Below are 19,728 nucleotides of genomic sequence, written 5' to 3' on the forward strand. Positions count from 1 at the left end.
AAGGCTCCCCAGATGTCATGGGGTGGCTTTACCTTTAAGATAGCTTTGGGAGCTAAGGAAGTTGAAACTGCTGGTGGCTGATGGGAGTCCTTCCTCCTGACCAATTATCAGTCATTTCTAAGAATTGACAGCAGTTTTAACCATTAAAAAGTGAAGTCAACTTGTAAACACCTCCTTAAGATGTAAAGTCAGGGCACTTTTGTGCTCTTTGTTTTCCTGGCTGTGAAAGGTAACAGAGCTCCGGCTGGCCTCCCGTTCCCTGCCCAGGCCATGCGGCCCGGGCAGGGGCTGGGCTGGGTCCAGCGGCTCCCGGCTGGGAAATGGGGCCTGCGGGGCTTCTCCCGGGCTCTGGTCAGGCCAGGCCGGTCCCTGGCTCAGCTGCAGTTTCTGCTGTGACTGAATTCACCAGAGACTGCCGAGTAAAGAAAGGAAAAAAGCTCTGGACCTGTGGCAAGCTGAGACAGTGACCACACTCTCCAGAGCAGCCATGAAGAATCTTCCATCACAGACAGCTCCAGCCGCTGCTCCGGCAGAGATCACGGAACTATCTACAAAGCCTGGGCAAGATTTTAACCTTTTCATTATGCAGACGAGACTTGCAGATTAATCCTTTTATCCAGAGAGAGAAAAAGAGAGTAATCAACATGTAAAGAGACTTTATAAACTATCAGAGACAGTAAAGAAAAGAAGCTTCAGAAAAGGTAGAGAATAAGGAGATGCTTTATAAGCTGAAATATTTTTCTGTTAAAGCTATGGAGATGGACAATAGTGTCCTGAAAAAACTCCTTTAATTCATGATAGAGTATATAGGGAGGAATGGAGTGTTCAAAGTGTGGATTTTGAGTAAAAAGTAGAGTAATTGTGATACAGTGAAGCGAAGGTTTGTAGCCTTGGGGGGCAATGAGAAAACTGTTTTCTAGTGGAGCTCACAGAGACAGATGAAGAAGACTTTTGCCTTTGAATAACTCATCCTTAAAATGACATCCCTAGACTCATTGGCCCATACACACCTCAGAGTGATGTGAGATGGGAGGAGTGAGCTCTGATGACAGGATTTTTTGGGCAGCTGACATCAGGGAAATAAAAACTATAACAGAAATAGTTTTCTTGTGAGACACTCCATAGATTAACAGAAAGAGACTTCTGTTTCTCTACAAAGACTGATGAAAAGACTGTAGCAGGAATTGGGACTGTTTTAACCATCAAAGTTCCAAAGTTTTTATCTCTGTTGTCATGTGAACAAGGGAATGGTGGGTAGTAGGGGATACAAAGGGTTTTCTGGAAGTTTATTCTGGTGTTCTTATTCTTGTAGTTTGTTAATAAACTTTCTTTATTCCTTTTTAAGTTCTAAGCCTGTTTTGCTCTTGCTCTAATCCATATCTCACAGCAGGAAATAAGTAATTTTTTAGTTACTGGTTTAAAACCACGACACCAGGGAAGTGGTCATGGCACAAAACTGCCAGAGTTCAAGAAGAACTTGGACAATGCTCTCAGGTGCACAGAGTGACGCTTGGGGATGCCCTGTGCAGGGCCAGAAGCTGGCCTTAGATGATTTTTGTCTCTTCCAAATAAGAGCATTCTATGATTCTATAAATACTGAATTACAAAAATCAGTCACTGTAACTCAATTAGCCTCAAGCATCAGCATTTATAATCACATTCTTTGCTCTGGTGAGGACCAAATAAAAAATTACCCTGCCTTTTATGAAACTTCTGTGATTCCCTGATTTAAATAAGGTAAGGCAAGTCTGCCATTTCTCTTGTATGCCCTAATCTCAAAGCATCCCTGACCTCTTTTGCATGGTTGTCATTGTCCCCTATGTGGTCAAGGAGACAGTAATAGCTCAAAATTGCTTTTTTTCTCATCTAGGTCTGGATTTTCCCTTGAAGAAGATAACATCTTATAAAACTGAAGTGGAATCTTAAGGGGATGATTGTACAGAGATCTCTGAAAAGTTTTGGTTCATGAAAACCTCAATTTCCCATAATTCTTTCTATTAGTAACCTTGGTCATAAGGGATATTTAGATATTTACCTCAAAGGAACATAAGCAGCCTACATAATTTACAAGTCTGTAGCATCTGCATTACCCCACCAATACTACATCTGACACTTAATTAAGTTAATTTGGAAATCCATCCTCTTGAAAGATTTCTAAGTGCTCATTTTACCTATTTCAAGTGAAGAGGGATTACTCCAGGTAGCCTAAGGTATCCAGTTGATATGGCTGACTTTCCATACTAAATTTCTGTCTCAAATTAGAGAAGGTCTTTTAGACTTCATTCTCCTGTCATTACTCCATTTATTCCACATTAAAAATCCCTTTAGTTTATTTAGTTACAGATTTTGTTTATTGTTCATCTTCATAGGACAAAGATGGTTTTGGTGTGCTTCAAAGGTACCCATTTATATACCATTGTCACAGTACAGCTAGTGTGTAGCTGGGCAGATAAATCTGGCCATAAACAGAAATCAAATTTGGCTGGCCTAGCTCGTTTTAGAAAAGAAGTAGAACAAGTCCCTGTGTGAGTGATGATAGGATGGATTTGAACACAAACAGAGACCACAACCAATCCTATTCAATCCTGCTGCAGAGATCTCACTTGTCAAGGAGTTGGGTGGTGTTAAAACCCAGACCAATCAGCTGTCTAAACCTGGGAAGTTCAAATTCCCTGTAAAAAGATCTAGCATAATAAACTCTTAGCTATTTGTCTTATAATCAAGAGAACTTGAGTCATGATTTTGTCTCCAACCTACGACCGCATGTAACACATGTGGGAAGACAGCCATCCCATGAACAGAACAGAGGGAAACAGAACAGTCCATCAGGCTGCAAAAAATTATGGCAAATAAGGAAAGCTGCCAAAAACAGCATGAAAAGCTGACCAAAATGGTGTGAAGAACTGACCAAAAATGGCATGAAGAACAGACCAAAACAACACCAGACCCACTTTGTAAATACCCCTTGTAAATAGAAAACAGTGCTGAAGAAATGGAAGAATATTTTTCACTGGAAGAGAACCCCATCCTCAAGGTATGGATTCTCCTTTTACCTAAAATGGAGTAAAATATATGCAGCAGATATTGCTAGCCTTGCTGGTGTAGTCTGGGAACCATGGACTGAATGTTATAAAGCCCTGGAAAATTTTTTGGACTCTCTGGGATGGTTGGGAGCTGAGCAGGACGCAAGGGCAGCAGTGGAGATGCTGCGGACACCACCCACTGAAATGCCCACCAAGGACACGGAGTGGGGCAGAGCAATGAGTAAAAAAATGAGGGGGGAAAGGTCATTACTTGCTGAAGCTCCCCCACTGCTGCTGGTTCCAGGTCTATCCTTGGAATGCCTAGGTCCACCCATGCCCCAGCTACAGCGACCATCTTTGTGCTCCATGCCCCGTAACACACTGCAAAGACAGCATGCCAAAAAATCTCAACGTGGCAAATGCTGTGTACTTCGGACACAGCTCACCCAAGATGGCAGACGCTACATAGCACGGGAGTCATCCAAAGTGGCGGAGTGTGGGAGACAGCCTGGGGGGATAGAGATACCACACTGATCATGTGAAGGCAGTGGCCAAAATCGCCTCTGCATTTGTGTTGATATGCTTACCAGAAGCCAGAAAAAATGGCACCACGTCACCAAAAACCAGAAGAGAAGCTGGCAGCCCCACGGTGCCAGGGCACCACGCTTTTGGGACCAGAGCCACTCACACCGCAAGCACCAGATGCGTCTGCACAGCCTGCATGGCAATTGCCAATCTGCTACCTCCAGTGTTGGCTGCCCCTGCATTGTACACAACTTCACCCATGCTGCCATTGCCCAAGCCGCCACCAAAGCCCACAGCTGCGGAACACCATCTCATTGCATTTGCAGCCAAATTTGCAGAGGCATTGCTGCCGCTCTGCATCCACAGACCAGATAAAGAAGGACGTTTGGGCCACCACGGCAGCCCCTCCAAGCCCTTCTACACCTCCAGCCAACAACTGTAAGTGTACCAGGGCCATAGGAGGAGTACCAGAAGATAGCCCCCAGTCCCCTCATTCAGTTAATCTTGAGGGACACCCTAACAGTGTCATGGGAGAGCCCGTGCTGCCCTGTGCAGTGCAGCATTGGCTAGAGCTGGGGGGGGCCCTTTCCAGCAGTGCATCCCCTCTGCATATGCCTTCCACAGAGGTACAACAGCAGGAGAGGGCATGCAGATCTCCAAAGACACAGTGCCGCAACAGCAGTGGCAAGTCTGCCATATTGAGATGCCTGCAACTGCATGATGCTCTGAGCCAACCCCAGCTGTCCCAAAAGCAGACACCCCAAAAGAAGGGCCCCCAAGCACATGCCCCTGTGCTAGAACCTAGGATCAGGGCATGGGCAAAGTCCCCACGGGGAGCCTGGTGAGTGGAAAGCGGTGGTGAAGGTGGTGGAGGGAGGCCTATGAGGGCATGGTGCTGTGGGGGCAGTAGCAATCAGGCCATCCCAAAAAAATAGCACTATCTACATAGCACAGCTGCCATGTGGTGGCAAAGGGCTGGGCACCCTCTCAGCAAGCCCAGCAGGATGTCAGCAACTCTCTGCATGTGGCAGTGAAGGGGCAAACCAAAGAACTTAGCAGCACTGGCCAGCGCTTATTTCCTACCCCACACACATGGTGGCGTTTGCCCAGTAAAGCATGGCTGCCCTCTAGTACCTCAGGCCACCCTCTAGCAGAGCCCCAGAGCCACCCCACCCAACACTGCTTTGAATCTGTCAAGGTTCTCGTGCCCTGCAAACTCTAATATGCTGATACTAAATTGAAGAAAAGATTGGGCTAGTTTAACAGCCTCTCCCTCAAGAGGGAGGACTGCAACATTTACACGTGCTAAAATTAAAACTGACTCATATAACATATCTTTGTTAGCTAATTCTTTTGCAGTTATTATGAAGGTGTCATGCCAATGTTATGAATACAGACAGCAGTTTGCCAAGTATGTCCTGAAGTTTATAGTACAATGTTCATTGATTTTGCTTCTGTGCACTCTGCAGGCATCATGCTTGCTCCATCAACCTGAAAAACAAACCACAGTTTTAAATTTGAATTGTCAAATGCTGTCAGGAGTGTTTGCAGTTGTGAGCTAAACTTATCATTTCCTATAGGTAATTCATAGAAATTTTCTACCTTTACTATAGAAATAGCGATTTCTACACGAATTAAAGAGTCAGTGCTGATATTATGCCTATGTTACCACTATCCCAAACCCCTGATTTAAGATTGCCTTTTATGAATAGTCTCCTATAATAATTATATTTAATAAGATATCCTATCAAGTAGAAATTAGCTAATGTTTTTTCAAGGCACTCTTTCTAGAAAACAACTTTCACCTTACATTTTCCTAATGAAAAAAAATTACCACTAAAATGAGAAACTTAAACATAGCTACCTTTCATATTTAAAATACTAATTGCATGTTTTCTTATTTTTAAACTAAAATATAACCATGATTTTTAATTTTAAGTTTTTTGCAATTAAGTATACAGATGTTAATCACAGAACTAAAGTAATTTTCAGATTACAAAAAGATCAAAAACTGTATATGTGAAAGTATTAACAAGAACTTCTAATTAACAAAAATAATTTATACTGCAAGAAACATATTAAATGAAAATGCATAACCATCCCCCCCCCAAAAGTTTAAATTAACCAAAATTGTTGATTCGCCCATGCATACTATAAATTCTTATCTTCCTTTTTTTATTTTCACTGACTAAATCTAACTCAATTTCAAAACTCTTAACAAAAGAAAAAAGTTCATTATTTACACTGCTACCATTAAGCGATATTGTTAAGTATATTAATAATACAATAGCTGTGTAAGAGTAACTTCATTTCTTCCAGCCTCAACAAACAACTTCGTAAGAATCCTCAGATAATGGAAATAATTCACTTTTGTTATCTCTGTTCTGTAATGCTACAAATCATCTATATTTATAGAAACAGACAACCCAACAGATTTTGTACTGTTTTTGATACTATAACTTTAGAAACTATAATCTTTAGAAAGAGATTCTACAATAGAACTGAATATTATTAACATTGTATCTATCTATCAAATAATAAGCTAAGATCACAACCAAGTGAAAAAGCCTTCACAAGAGAAATCCAAAAGCTCCAAATATATACCTTATACCATCTATGAAACCCTTAAAACACAAAAATGTGTCATTTTTAGTTATATACCAAGATGTAACCTGTAGTGACTGAGACAGAAAGATATTTCCATTAATAGTTTAAAATTAGTTTGTTTACAACAAGGATGTGGATGGTACTTTCAGAGGAGTTATATATATATAGTTGTTTATATATCATTAGTTATTTAGATAAGGATAAATAACAAAGACAGCTGTTCTATGAGTCATTACTGAAAGACTTCTTTTAAGGATGTGATAGGGAGTCTGCCCAGTCTGGGTTCCAGCTCTGGCCAAGCTGCAGCCTTGACTGGCAAGGAGAGGTGTGCCATCAAGCCCTCCCAGTCTAGGTCTTAGTTCTGGCCAAACTATGGTCTTGATTGGCAGGGAAAGCTATCAAATCCAGGTGTTTCTGTGCTAAAGAGGAAAGTGAGTCACTTTGACTAGCTGATTTCACTTTGCAAAAGTTGAACCACTTTTCCTTGAGATAAACATGGAGGTGTCATCTGGGAGAAGCCTTCCAAGTCCTCATTGTAAAAAAGAGGCTCCTCAGCAACGGCAGACCCTGAGTGATAGTAAAGCATATAGGCAGTTATAAGTTTCACCTTATTAATAGTATTTAAAGGTGATTATAATTCAAGGTTTACAACTTGCTTCTTCATCTTCTCAGTACAAGGCAGGGCATTCTATGTGCAAACTCTCCTCAGCTAAAATTATATTAAAAATTTTGGTAGAGTTTTAGTCTAGTATCTTATATCTTTATAGAGTTGCTAGCTCAACACTTTTCAGACTAGATTGGATTTTTTTTTTTGATAAAGGAAGCTTTAAAGAAATTAATGAGCATGTAAACTACCTTTTTGTCCCTACCTTCACTTTGCAAAGAAACACACTTTATAAAATGAACCAAGAAGCATCCTAAGAAAATATTGGGACATCCCTTTGGACAGAAAGCCCTATATTCCCACAGCTGCAGTTAGATAATAGAATAAGATGAACTACATTTATTTAGAACAATCATGGACTATGAGCAATAAAGCAGAATCATTTGTATCACCTCTGTCTTCCCCCATCTTCCTCAGAAACTATGATTTCTGTCCTACTGTCATCCCAGAGGTACTGAACTGAAGCACTTTCACAAGGATTCTGTCAAGTCAGTCCAGTCAGCTAGATTTTTCTTGGGGAATCTTCTATTTTGACACAAGGTGAAAACTAAGTAAATATTATCATTGGATGAGGTGATGCCAGAAGAATTCCTCATTTTTAGTATTTTAGATGCCTAACATGTGCCGTATGTCTGTGTTATGCCAAGCAGTTAAAGACCAATTCACCTGAATATTTAAATATACAAGAAAAAGTGATTAAAACCTCTAACCAAAGTGAATTTTTAATACCAATGAAATCCTTCTTCTAACTGCACAAACTTGGCATACATAGATATCCAATTTAAAGTACATATTACCCCTGCCTTGTGACAGCAAGATCACATGGTTGTACTCCTGAGACTGTATTTTTGTTTTCCTTACTGATGATTTTCTGTGTTACTTTCTTCCTTACAATTTTAATAATTTTATTTTTAGTACTGTAATAAGTCTGTTGGATAACGTGGTATTGAAATATTTTTACTTTTTATTCAAAGAGAAAAGCATACACATTCAATGTTCTCAAGACCCACCAAAAACAAAACAGCTGATATTTCTGTGGCACTTGGTGGACAATAGAAAATTAGCAGGACTTTTATTTCCCTCAAAACCACACAGAATCATAGAATCATTGAATAGTTTAGGTTGGAAAGTACGTTAAACATCATCTAGTTACAACCCCTAATTTCGCTGGCAGGGACATTTTCCGCTATACCAGGTTACTTAAAGCCCCATCCAACCTAGTCTTGAACCCTTCCAGGGATGGGATATCCATAGCTTCTCTCAGCAATCTGAGTTTACTTGAATTTTACAGAATCAGGATTAGTGAATTTGGAATGGACCAATGAGCTTGTGAAATCTTCACCTTTCAACTACTAAACTAAACTACTAAACTAAATAAGTCAAGGCTCTGAAAAAAAATGATCAGATTATTCATTATATAATTCTTGAAACTTTGTGTCAAGTTTACTTTTATTGGACAAATTAAGTGCAATGTTGATGATGACACAAAAAATTTATATTACTTTGGACCTGTATTTTACTTATCTAAAAAAATCTTTTACAAAATAAATCACATTTATTGTTGCAAGTGAGAATTCACATTGATTCTTGAAAAACTGCTACAAACCCAGCTTATTTTTACATTTTCACTGGCAGCAATTTCTTGCCAACCGAAAATTTTAACCTTTCTATGTTAAGAAAATACATATTTTTAATAATTTAGTGTTTGAAAGAATGTCAGCTTTCAGGATAACTGCTGAAAGAAGAGAAAGCTAAATTCTTCAATGATAAAGTTTATTTCCAAATAAAGAAAAAGAGTCTGTTTCTTAATCAAGCACTGTTTCAGATTTTCAGAGCCTGCAGACCAAATCACTAATCAAATTAAGGGAACATATTTTAACTATTTGCATCAGAAAATTTCCAGAGAACTTAAAAAACCCTATTGAGCTGTAGAAGTGTATGACTCAAAATATTTTTTTAAGTTCTATCCCTAAACCTTGTCTATCTCTATGGATTGTATTCACACTGTGAATACATTACACTTGGAAGAGTATTGACCCCGCATTTGTCTTGGTTGTTCACATTCCAGATTCAGATGTTATTATGAGGCTTAATATGTACATTTTATGAATACAAATGTTTTTAAGTAAAGTTCCCTCATACTTTCATTTCAGCAGTTCTATGGTTAGAGTTTTTATTCATCAAGTTCAATCACATTATATTTTCATACAGCACTGTTTGTGAAATTGAGCTTTATTTTAAAGTATGAATTTATTGAAAGTTACACAGTCACACATAACTTGCTTTATAGGTTTAGTATCAGTTACAAGACACCAAGCCTAATGTTCAATACCACTACCTCACCACAATCAGAAAACAGGTTGGGTTGGAAGGGACCTTTAAAGATCATACAGCTCCAAACACCTTCCTTGAGCAGGAACACCTTTCACTAGGCCTATTTACTTATAGTTTCATCCAACTTGGCCTTGAACACTTCCAGGAATGGTGAAGCCTCACTACCCCTCTCAGTAAAGGTAAAGAAAGTAGGTTTAGGTTAGAAGAAAATCTTTTAGGAAGATTTAGGAAGATTTAGGAAGAAGAAAATCTTCACACCTTTCCTCCTTTTGCTGTCACTACTTGCCCTTGCAAAAAAGTTCTTTTCCATGTTTCTTGCAGTTTCCCTTCATGTACTGGAAGGCCACAATTATGTCAGCCCCAAAAGTCATAGCCTTTTCTTTTCCAGACTGAACAATCTCAGTTCTTTGATTTTTCTCATAGGAGAGGTGCTCCATCACTCTGATCAACTTGTTGGCCCTCTCTGGACTTGCTCCAACAGGTCCATGTCCTTCCTGTGCTGGGGACCCCAGAGCTGGGTGCAGCACTGCAGGTGGAGTCTCACCAGAGCAGAGGAGAGAGACAAAATCTCTTCCCTCCCTTGCTGGCCACCCTGCTTTGGATGCAGCCCAGGACATGTTTGGTTTTCTGGGCTGTGAGTGCACATGGCTGGGTCATGTCCAGCCCCTCATCCCCCAGCATCCCCAAGTCCTTCTGGGCAGGGTTGCTCTTGATCTGTTCATCCCCCAGTCTGTGCTGATACCACGGGTAATCCCAACCCAGGTGCAGCTTGGTCTTGTTAAACCTCATGAGATTCCCATGGGCCACTTCTAGAGCTTGTCCAGCTCCCTCTGGGTGTCATCCCATCCTTCAGGTGTATCAACCACACCACTCAGCTTAGTGTCATCTGCCAATTGCCAGAGGGTACAACCACCAGTGGCTTACCCACCTTCTAGATATCACCAACTCAAGGGGATTTTGGTTTTGGATTTTTTTTCTTGTGTTTTTGTTTTGTTTTTTTTTTTAAATTGCAGATTCTTTCTGAACAGTATTTCACTAATATTGTTGCTAAGGTTGCCCTGTGGACAACTGATATGTGGACTATCAGGTCTGTGCACTGCCAGGTGTGGTGTTTTTTTAATGAATCAGGAAATTTTGCAATGAAAGAAAAGGAACAGAGAAGCTGGGGAATGGAAACAGCTGTCCTTCTGAGTTTAATGCAGGAATATCTTCATTAAAAGGAAGTACCAGCTTCAGTATCAGCCCCAGAGCTAAACCTCCTCAATAATCAAAGGCTCAAATGTGATTCACTTTCTAGCTAAAACTCTGAAAAGAGGAACTATAGTTCTGAGCTAAAAAAATTAAAAGTCTGGTTATTTAGTAGTGAAATGCCTGTTTTAACATGGAGATCAATCCTTGATCACGTAATATAAAATAAATCCTAAAACTTTAAGGAGTACAGACAGCAGGACCAACAACGTATGGGAGAAGATGTAATAGATAGCATTCCTGAGTCATGAAACAGGGGAAATCTAGCACCACTGAAACCTTCTTTCTTGGTCTTCGCTAGAAATAAATGTACTAAGGTCTCTCGACATTTAAAGCATTCATTCATAAACATCTAATCTGGAGAAAAACACTTGCAGAAATGTACCTTGTAGGTATGAAGAACTGGCCTTTAGAAGGTCACAAATTCTTGTGAAATACTTATGCCTTGTCATACTATAACAGTGAATGCCTTTGACAGTAGTAGACTATGGTAATGGTCTAGATAGTAATAGAGATTTCTAGAACAGTGCAAGTCATTTAACTGTTAAGTATTTTGTTTGGGTGTGTTTAGAGAAATCCTCATAGATCAGCATTGCTGAAGAAGCGTCATATAACTTACTTTTATCTTCAGAATTAGGAAAGGAATTTGTGTTTCTGTCTTTCAGGATAAATCATAGGACAGTCACTAAAATATGCCAGAAAAGGAATAGGAAAACTTTTGCATCCACAGCCATAAATGAGAACACTAAAGCACAACAGATACAGCGTTGAGACTGGAAAATGATCTTGTCAAAAATGGAAGAAATTAGAGTCTAAGGAGGAAGTACGGGCAGAAGAAAATATTGTGAGGAATAATGGAAGTTTAAAGAGATCTTCAGTTTAGCCAGCAGGAAATCTCTTTTCACCAAAAGAGTAATTCACTACCAAGAGAGGCTATCCAGAGAGGCTGCAGATTCTCTGTCCAGGGTGATTTTTAAGATTCAGTTAAAGCTGTGTCTGACATGATGCAGTGTCGGTATAGTGCTTGTTTAAGTTGGAGAATGGACTTAATGGACTCCAACATTTGCTTCAATCTAACACTTGTGTAACTTTAGCGGGGAAAAAAGTAGGTGATTAGTTGAAAAGAGAGCAAGCATTAGAAGCTGCAGGATTGTGAATGATAAAATATTATGTTGGGGGGGGGGGGGCTGGAGTTGCAAGGTTAGTAGGGTACACCAGAGATTTAATATTTGTCATCTCATTTCCTAAGTATTGTAGGATTGTAAAATCTATCTAACAAATGGACTAAGAACAATTAAAACATTCAGGGAAAAAAAAATTCTAAGGACCATGAAATATTCTTGGATAAGAATAGAAAATGGTAATAGTATGCTCCAATTTCTGCATATTCCTGTCTTCGCATACACACTAATTATATAGGGAACTTATAATTACGTTTATGCAACTATAGTTTTCTGTGTAATCAAGTGTGTTCAGAACAGATAGTCCTTTGCTATGCAACAACAGGATTTCACCTATCACTTAAGACTAATAAAGCAGGAACTAGTCCTCTAAAAACCAGTAAAAACTGGATCTTTAGTTTGGAACGTGGCCAGAAGCCCTGAGGGACAGCCAGATACCAAGAGAGCCAGTGTAAAGTTCATCCAGCGGACACTGTGAGGAGGAGTCCAGCGACTCCTGCCCAAGACCACCAGGACACAGTGTGCAAGCGCAGACCGACGGAGAACTAATTAATATATGAAGCAAGAGTAGGTGGGCATAAGTTATGAATATGTATAGAGGTTTTCATAAATATGTATGAACTTGAGTGCATATAAACAGATCATCTGCTCTGTTTGGCACGCACGTTTGTGTGTCCAGCGCTGAAAACATCTACTTTACAACCTTGCTGGTTGTGGAGTCTTTATTCCGCCTATCACCAAGACACTACAGAAAGCTTGGGGAGTGGAAAATGTCACCATGAGTTGTCTCTGGAGGGTTTTCCAGAACAGATCAGATCAATATCTACTAAGTGCAGCTCATCATATAATTTTGATATAAATACCCTTGACAATTAAATAACACTAAGATATTTTTATGAACAAAACATGATTTATTTCTAAGCATTCTCACTACTATTCAGATATTTAGGTTTTGGTTTATTTTTTTGTTTTTTAATATGGTTACTCTGTTTGTGTCTTTAATATACTGAAGCCTCAAGGGCTAGTAGTTTAAAGAAATTTGCATCATGGCTTTTGAAAAAAGCTCCATAAAACAACAATTAAAAATATGAAATGATGAAAAATAACTGACCCCTCTAGTTGTTCAACACTCTCTTGGAAGCTGAGGAGAGGAGGGTGCATGTGTGCATATGCATGTGTGTGTGTTTGTGTGTGTGTGTGTGTGTGTGTGTGTGTGTGTGTGTGTGTGTATGTGCACAACTGAGATTTCATCACTGTCCTTATACTTGCTAACTGAGAAAATTGCAACCAAAAATATCTGCAAACTTTCTGCTTGGCCTTTTTTGTCCTGCAGACTTTTTCTTATGTTCTGAAAATGGCACTTGTCAGTGTGATTGTTCACATTTTTCTTCACATTTTATGCATCTAAAGAATGCTAGTCATTAAGTTCAGCTCTTGAGTGACATACTTAAAACTGTGACTTCCACAAATTAGATGGGGATGTTGGATGTGAAATGCATAGACTGAAAGTATGAGAACATTAGGATCTGTAGGGCATGAGAGCTTTGGCAGAGTCAAAGCAGCAGCTGGCTGCAGGCAGGCCCCACTCCTCAGTCTTGGCATGTGGGGAGCTGCCCTGGGACAGCCTGCAGGGCTCTGCTGGCACGCAAAATGGTGGCCGTGCCTTCCCGGGCACAACTTGCTGCGTGGCGGAGGCAGGAATGCAACACTGCTCCTGCCAGGGCTGTTGGCCTCCCTGGGTCACTTCTTCACTGCCCACATGCAGAAAGTTATGTGTGTCTCGCCAGACCCACTGAGAAAGTGGCCTACCACCTGCTGCTGTCCTGAGCCATGGCCATGTGTCCAGCACCATTTTTTCAGGATGGCTTGATCGCTACTGTCCCCACGGCACCATGCCTCTGCACACCTCTTCTACCATTTTTTGCTGCTGTACTCCGCACACTGGGCTCTCTGTAGGGACTTTTCCCATACCCTTGTGAAAAGTGAGTTTCACTCACCTGATAAATTTTAAAATGTTTAATATAAACAAAAAGGCAATAGGAGACAAAGATAATAAAGAAAAGGGTTAAAATAGCCGGGTGCTTGGCTCTCTGCCAAGGGCACACCTGGTGTCTTGGGAACACCCTTTATATAACATCCCCTGCTACATGGATTTATGCATATTCAAACTTTTCCAGGAACTGTTTTGCATGGTCATTCCTCAGGCCCACCTTTTTAGAGCACACACATTTGGTTTTAATGTCTCTTTTATCATCTTCTTATTTGGGCTGGGGTTCTTTCTTCTACAGGCGGTCAGCATTGATAGCAGCCTGGGCCCTATCATCTGTTTCCTGGAGGCTATCTTGCTTTGTTCAGACAGGACCTAACCCTAATGTCCAAAGTTCTTCTTGACCTATGCCTAAAAACTTTGTAGCTACTAGCAGGAGAAAAAATAAAAAGACATAGTAAAAGCTATTCTAACATATATTCATCTTAATACTTGCAAAAAGCCATTATCACCGTATGTATTTATAACACCCTGATCTTTGGCGTCAGTGTAGGGGAGCAGCTCTTTGCATGGCTTTTTGCGCAGCTGGGATTGGCTCAGAGGACCATGTGATCGCAGACACCGCGTCTTTGCTTATTTGCGTGCCGCTCACCCTCCGCCGCTGCTACTGCCCCACCCCGCTTTTGTAGAGGGCAGTCTGAGAGGGGATGCGCTGCTGGAAAGGGCTCCCCCTGGAATTGCCATTAGGTGTGACACAGCTTTAGCTGGTGGTGATGGGCAATGGGAGCTCTTTTGTGATACTGTCTGGGATCTCTTTAGGAGATTGAGATCGGGAGACCAAGGGTCATCTTCTGGTTCTCCTCCCACAGTCCTGGTAACCTTAGAATTGTTGGCTGGAGACAAAGAAAGGCTTTGGGGGGCAGCCGACATTGGCAGTGGCAGGTTGGCAATTCCTGATCAGATACATCCAGTGCCTGTGGTTGTTGCTAGGTAATGCAACTGGTGGTGGTAGCACACAACCCCGCTTTGCCCTGCTGGATTCTGGTGCTATTCACTGCTGCCGTGATGTGATGTCCTGCAGTCCTGGGAAGCTCATGCCAGCCAGGCCTCAATGTTTCCCAGGTTTCTCACATCTCAAGTGTGGATATGGTGGTATGGGCAGTCCACAGCTCCAGGCACCAGCAGTGGGGCTGCTGTCTTCTTTTCCAGTTTCTGGTGTGCATGCTCCACCATCTTGGGTGACTCCGGCACATGTTCTCTCCACCATTTTGAGCAACTGGCACTGGTGTCTTAGAAGCCACTTTTGCATATTTTTTGGCTTCTAACTGCCCCAGCCAGTCCGAAACAAGCCTCCATGATTTTATAATGTCCATAGCAGCTTTTAGAGCTTCTTCTATAAGCCTCCACAGCTTTATACTGCGCTAGCTGTTATTCTACCCCCCATTCAGGTGCGTTGATGATGGGGTTTTCTTCCAGTGAGAGTCATCCTTCCATATTTTCGGTGCCATTTTTCTTCTATTTAAAAAGGATATATACAAAGGAGAATCCGTATTTTTGCAGTTTTCCACTGCAAAACAGCTCTGCACACTGTATATTTTGGATGGCTCTTTTTGCACACCTCTTAATTATTTCCAGCTTTTTGCTGGTTTGTGGCTCTTTATGCATGCTTTTTCTGTTTCCCCCTGTTCTACTCACGGGATGGCTGCTGTCATCACATCATGGTCACCAAATTATTGCGTTATGGGTCGTTGATTGGAGACACAGACAACAGGAAATCAGAGAGCCTCCTCAACAAACAGCATGTTTTATGGTTCGGAACTTTCTTAAATAGTGGGGTCAAAATTCCCGGGTCTAGATAACTGATTGGTGGAGGTTTTAACACCGCCCAGCTCCTTGACCTGTGATATGTTTGCTTTATGGATTGCACATGATTGGCTGAGGTCCCTGCTTGGGTTTGAATCCAACCTATCTCTGTCTTACCTGGGGATTTCTTTTACTTCTAGGCTAGGTTGAGTTTGGGGTCTGATATGGCCAAAATTATTTGGCAGCTACAGGCTAGCTACAACCATGACAGAGACCTATTCATTTTAATGAAGAATTTTTAAAGTCCCATGGATGACTTACCTTATTAACATCCTGTGCAGACTTAAACTTTTACTAAAATATGTTTTTTATATGATGCTATCAGTAGACAGCATTAAATGAATAGAAAACATTTTCTCCTCACTGTTCCATTCATTTTCCAGGTACCTAAATTATGTTATATTAATCACTTCTCCACTTGTTAAATGGCACTATGACTTCAAATTACAAGTCAGTGTAAAGCAGTACTATTCAGACTATGGTATTTGGCTCTTCTGTCACTGAATCCTCACAGGAGAATTATGTTTCTGTTTGCATATGATGAATTATACTATTACAGAGAATTAAGACTAAGAGATTAACATAAAAAGGCATGTGCACATTTAATCATGAATGACATGTGCAGAAACACACTTTAAAAAATATGTATATTTACTCTAGTTATGCTAAAATTGCAAATTCCCTTAATAGCAGAATTCAGTTTGAGACCATTATTAAGTGACATTGGAATCTGACAAAAAGAATCCAAATTTTCAAATACTCATAAACTTTATAAAACATGTATATATCACACTCACAACTGGCATTTCATTTTTCTTCAATGTATAGAATCTCACTTAGGAAATGAAGAGTAGATTTTCCAATTGAGACATCACTTTTGATCAAGAACAGGGCTGCTTCAAAATACTTACAGTAAAAAGTAAAGAAATAAAATAGGGTTTTTTACATCCTTGTGGAGAGATGTTTAAAATTCAGATGAAAAGGAGGCATTAGGTTTAACAGCCGTGACAGCAACACCTGGCCCAAACAAAAAAATAAGAAGCTGCAGAGTTTGCTCTAGTTTATATTTGTAGCACATAAAATAGAAGCAGCTTCCTAGGATAGACTCCAACATGTACCAGATTTGTCTCAGTCTAGAAAACAAAATGTTGCAACTTTTTTTAATATTAAGCCATCGACTTACTAAAGTGATTTATAATTTTTAATACCAGGTATTTACTTGAAATTAAATCATACTTAGATGAGAATATTTACTTCAAAGTGAATTATACGATGTGCTGGTTTTGCATTAATTGATTTTTGGTGAGGAGGGAAGAAGCTACCCAAGGAAATTATTTTTCTGAGAGAAGCTGCTAAGAGCTTTCTCTGTGCCTGGCAGAAACTAATAGCTGGTTAGCTCTGAGAATTGACAATCTATTAAAGCATTAAGAAGCTAGATCTGCCTCTGTGAGATTCACATTTTAAAGACAGGAAATCAGGAGAAATCTCTCTTGCTTCTGGCTTTGAAAAGGTAACTAGCCAGCAGTTGGACAGGCCCTGCTCTGCCGTGGCCTGTATGGCCTGGCAAGACTGGGCTGGACCCCGACTGTGGCCGGGAGGGGGATGGGAGGCCGTGGAGCCCCGGCCGATGCTGGGCTGGGCCATGGCTGTCACTTCTTGTCTGACACTAAACCCTCCCCACTGCCGGCCTGGGCCGAGCCAGGGTCCGCTGGGCCCCGGAAGTCGCTGCAGGCCAGGCCAGGCTCCCTCAGCCATGGCCTGTGAGAGTCGGCAGGGGCAGGGCTGGGCCACAGCAGCTGCAAGGCAGGGGAGGGGAAGCCATCGGCCTGTAGCTGAAATTGAAGGAAGAAGGGGCCAGAGACCAACCATGTGGCCAGAGTGGCCTCCACCATTCTGGATGGGCCCCCTGAGATCTTGGCACAGCCCCCAGGACAGCTCTGAAGAACTTGCATCCTAAGCATCTTCGGCTCACAACCCAGCAGAGATGATATGACTGTTCTCAGGCCCAGGTGAGATACTAACATTTCCACTGCACAGCTGAAACTTGAAAGCATTGATCCTCTCTCAAGTGAGAGAAAAGGACAGAGTGAAGACACGTAGAAGTTAACATGAAGACACCAATGTTACTAAAGAAGAAGTCAAGTCTCACATAGCAGGAGAATGAGGAGATGCCTTAGTCTTGGGCTGGAATTCTTCTGGTAAGGCCATGGAAATAAACTACAGATACACCAGAATATCTCCTTTAATTCATGAACAAGCATGGGAGAATGGAGTGTTCAAACTGTAGATGTGAGCAGAGGCATCCATAATGTAGCAAAGCAGATGTTGAAGTAGCTGTGATTCCATGAGAACCTTGAACAGAGAGAAAGTGATGAAGACTCTTTACCCCCACGGAGAGAAGAAGACCTCTGTTCCCAGAGATTAAGATGATTTCAGAGATAGATGAAGAGATCCTTTGCTTTTGAACAGCTTATCCTTAAAATAGTACCCTGTAAATTTGACATGGCCCATGAACTCAGCTGTGAGAAGGCTATGAAAGATGGGAGAGACTTCACGATTGCAGATTTTCTGGGCAGCTGCTATTCATGGAAATTAAAAGCCATGAGAGAACCATTCCTTGTGGAGAAGTCTCCATGGCATGGCAAGAGAAACTCCTCTCCCTACCAGAACTGATGAAAGACTATTGTATAGGTGGTAACTGATAGAAAAATCTCAGGTTTTGTCTCTGCATTGTCAGCTGGGAAAGAAAAGAGGTTGTGGGGAGGAAAAGAGGTTGTGGGGAGGGGAGGAGAAGAATTCTAAAGGTCTTATTCTGATTCTTATTATTCTTTTAGTTCTGTTAATAAAGTTTTCTTTATACCTTTTGAGTCTGTTTTGCCCTCCTAATTCATATCTCACAGCAGGAAATGAGTAGGTGCACTGATGATTTTAGGCAGCGCTAAACCCCCTATATATGATAAATCAGATGTGTAGGTCTGTAGAACCTTTAAAAGGACTAGATACCTAGGTAGATGCTACATAACCCAAAGTAGAAATAGATGAATTTTAACCTAAATGAGGTACTCAGTCTTTTGAAGAATTTTTTCTCCTAATATGTTGTTAATTTAGAAGCAACCTATCCAGCCCATTTTGGAAAAATACTTTTATGAGCAGAAAAAAAAGCATTTCTCAAACCTTACTGTGTCAGATTAGTACAACTTTTCAAAAGAACTCAGTAAGTTTCAACCATGCTTTTCTTCAGCTGTAGAAACAGAAGACACAAAGTATTGTTGACAAGAAAATGGTCTAAGCTGTGTTGTTCACACAGAATTATAAAAACACAAGTAATCAAAACATGTATTTTTCACAACCTTCAAAACTGTAGAATGTGGAAGTAGAAGCTACTTCTTGTAGCAGGCACATATAAACCTCACATAAAAAAAAATGAAAGTAGTCAAAAAGCATCTTATGAAAGCATACTTTAAAGAGACTTTTGTAAAATTTAGGTACTAGACCATCATAATCTTAACATTTAGTGCATGGTTTGCTCATTTTCTAAAACAAAGGAAAAGTGCTTAGATGTTTTGGGATATGTGTTGTGGGATACGGACAAGAGTAAATATTGTGTTAAAAAGAAATGGTAAAAATTTTGCATCAGACTATAATTACTCTTTAAACTAATTATATCTACACTGAGCATATATTCTCATTGATTAATAATTTTACTTCAGTCTTCCAATACATCTCTAATTTTTCAGTTCATTTTTTTCTGTTGCTGATGTACATAGTTTTCATATGGAATCAAGGGACAATCAGACTTTTGTGGAGCAGAATTTTAAATTTAAATAAAGTTCGTGACATTTCTCAAAAATATTTCAATTAATTTTCTTACCCAATGGAGCATTTTAAATGATTAAAGATATATTTGTCTATAGGTAGCTTAGGCCTCCATTCTGGTACATTGTGTGAAGTAGTATTTAGTGACTATATAGCTAATTAAACTAAGGTGGAAGTTGTGTTCCTGATTTTGAACTAATATCCAATAATAATATCACCATTCGGTAGTATGGATTCCCGTGATCAGAGTTGTTCCCATGATTGTAAGCTACAATTTTATTTCCATAAATGTGAGTTTCCAAAAACAGATTCAGTTACCTAAACAAACAAAGTGTACAAGATATACTACTATAAAAGTATGCTCACAATTTGACAAGAGAAATACCTTGACTAGTTGACAAGCACTGTCTGTAAATAAAGCAAGAGAAGAGCAATATACTAAGGAACAGAATGACTGGTTAGAGGTGCATGCAGCCCAGT

This window comes from Poecile atricapillus, chromosome 2, assembly GCF_030490865.1.
Source record: "Poecile atricapillus isolate bPoeAtr1 chromosome 2, bPoeAtr1.hap1, whole genome shotgun sequence".
Classification (NCBI taxonomy): Eukaryota; Metazoa; Chordata; class Aves; order Passeriformes; family Paridae; genus Poecile; species Poecile atricapillus.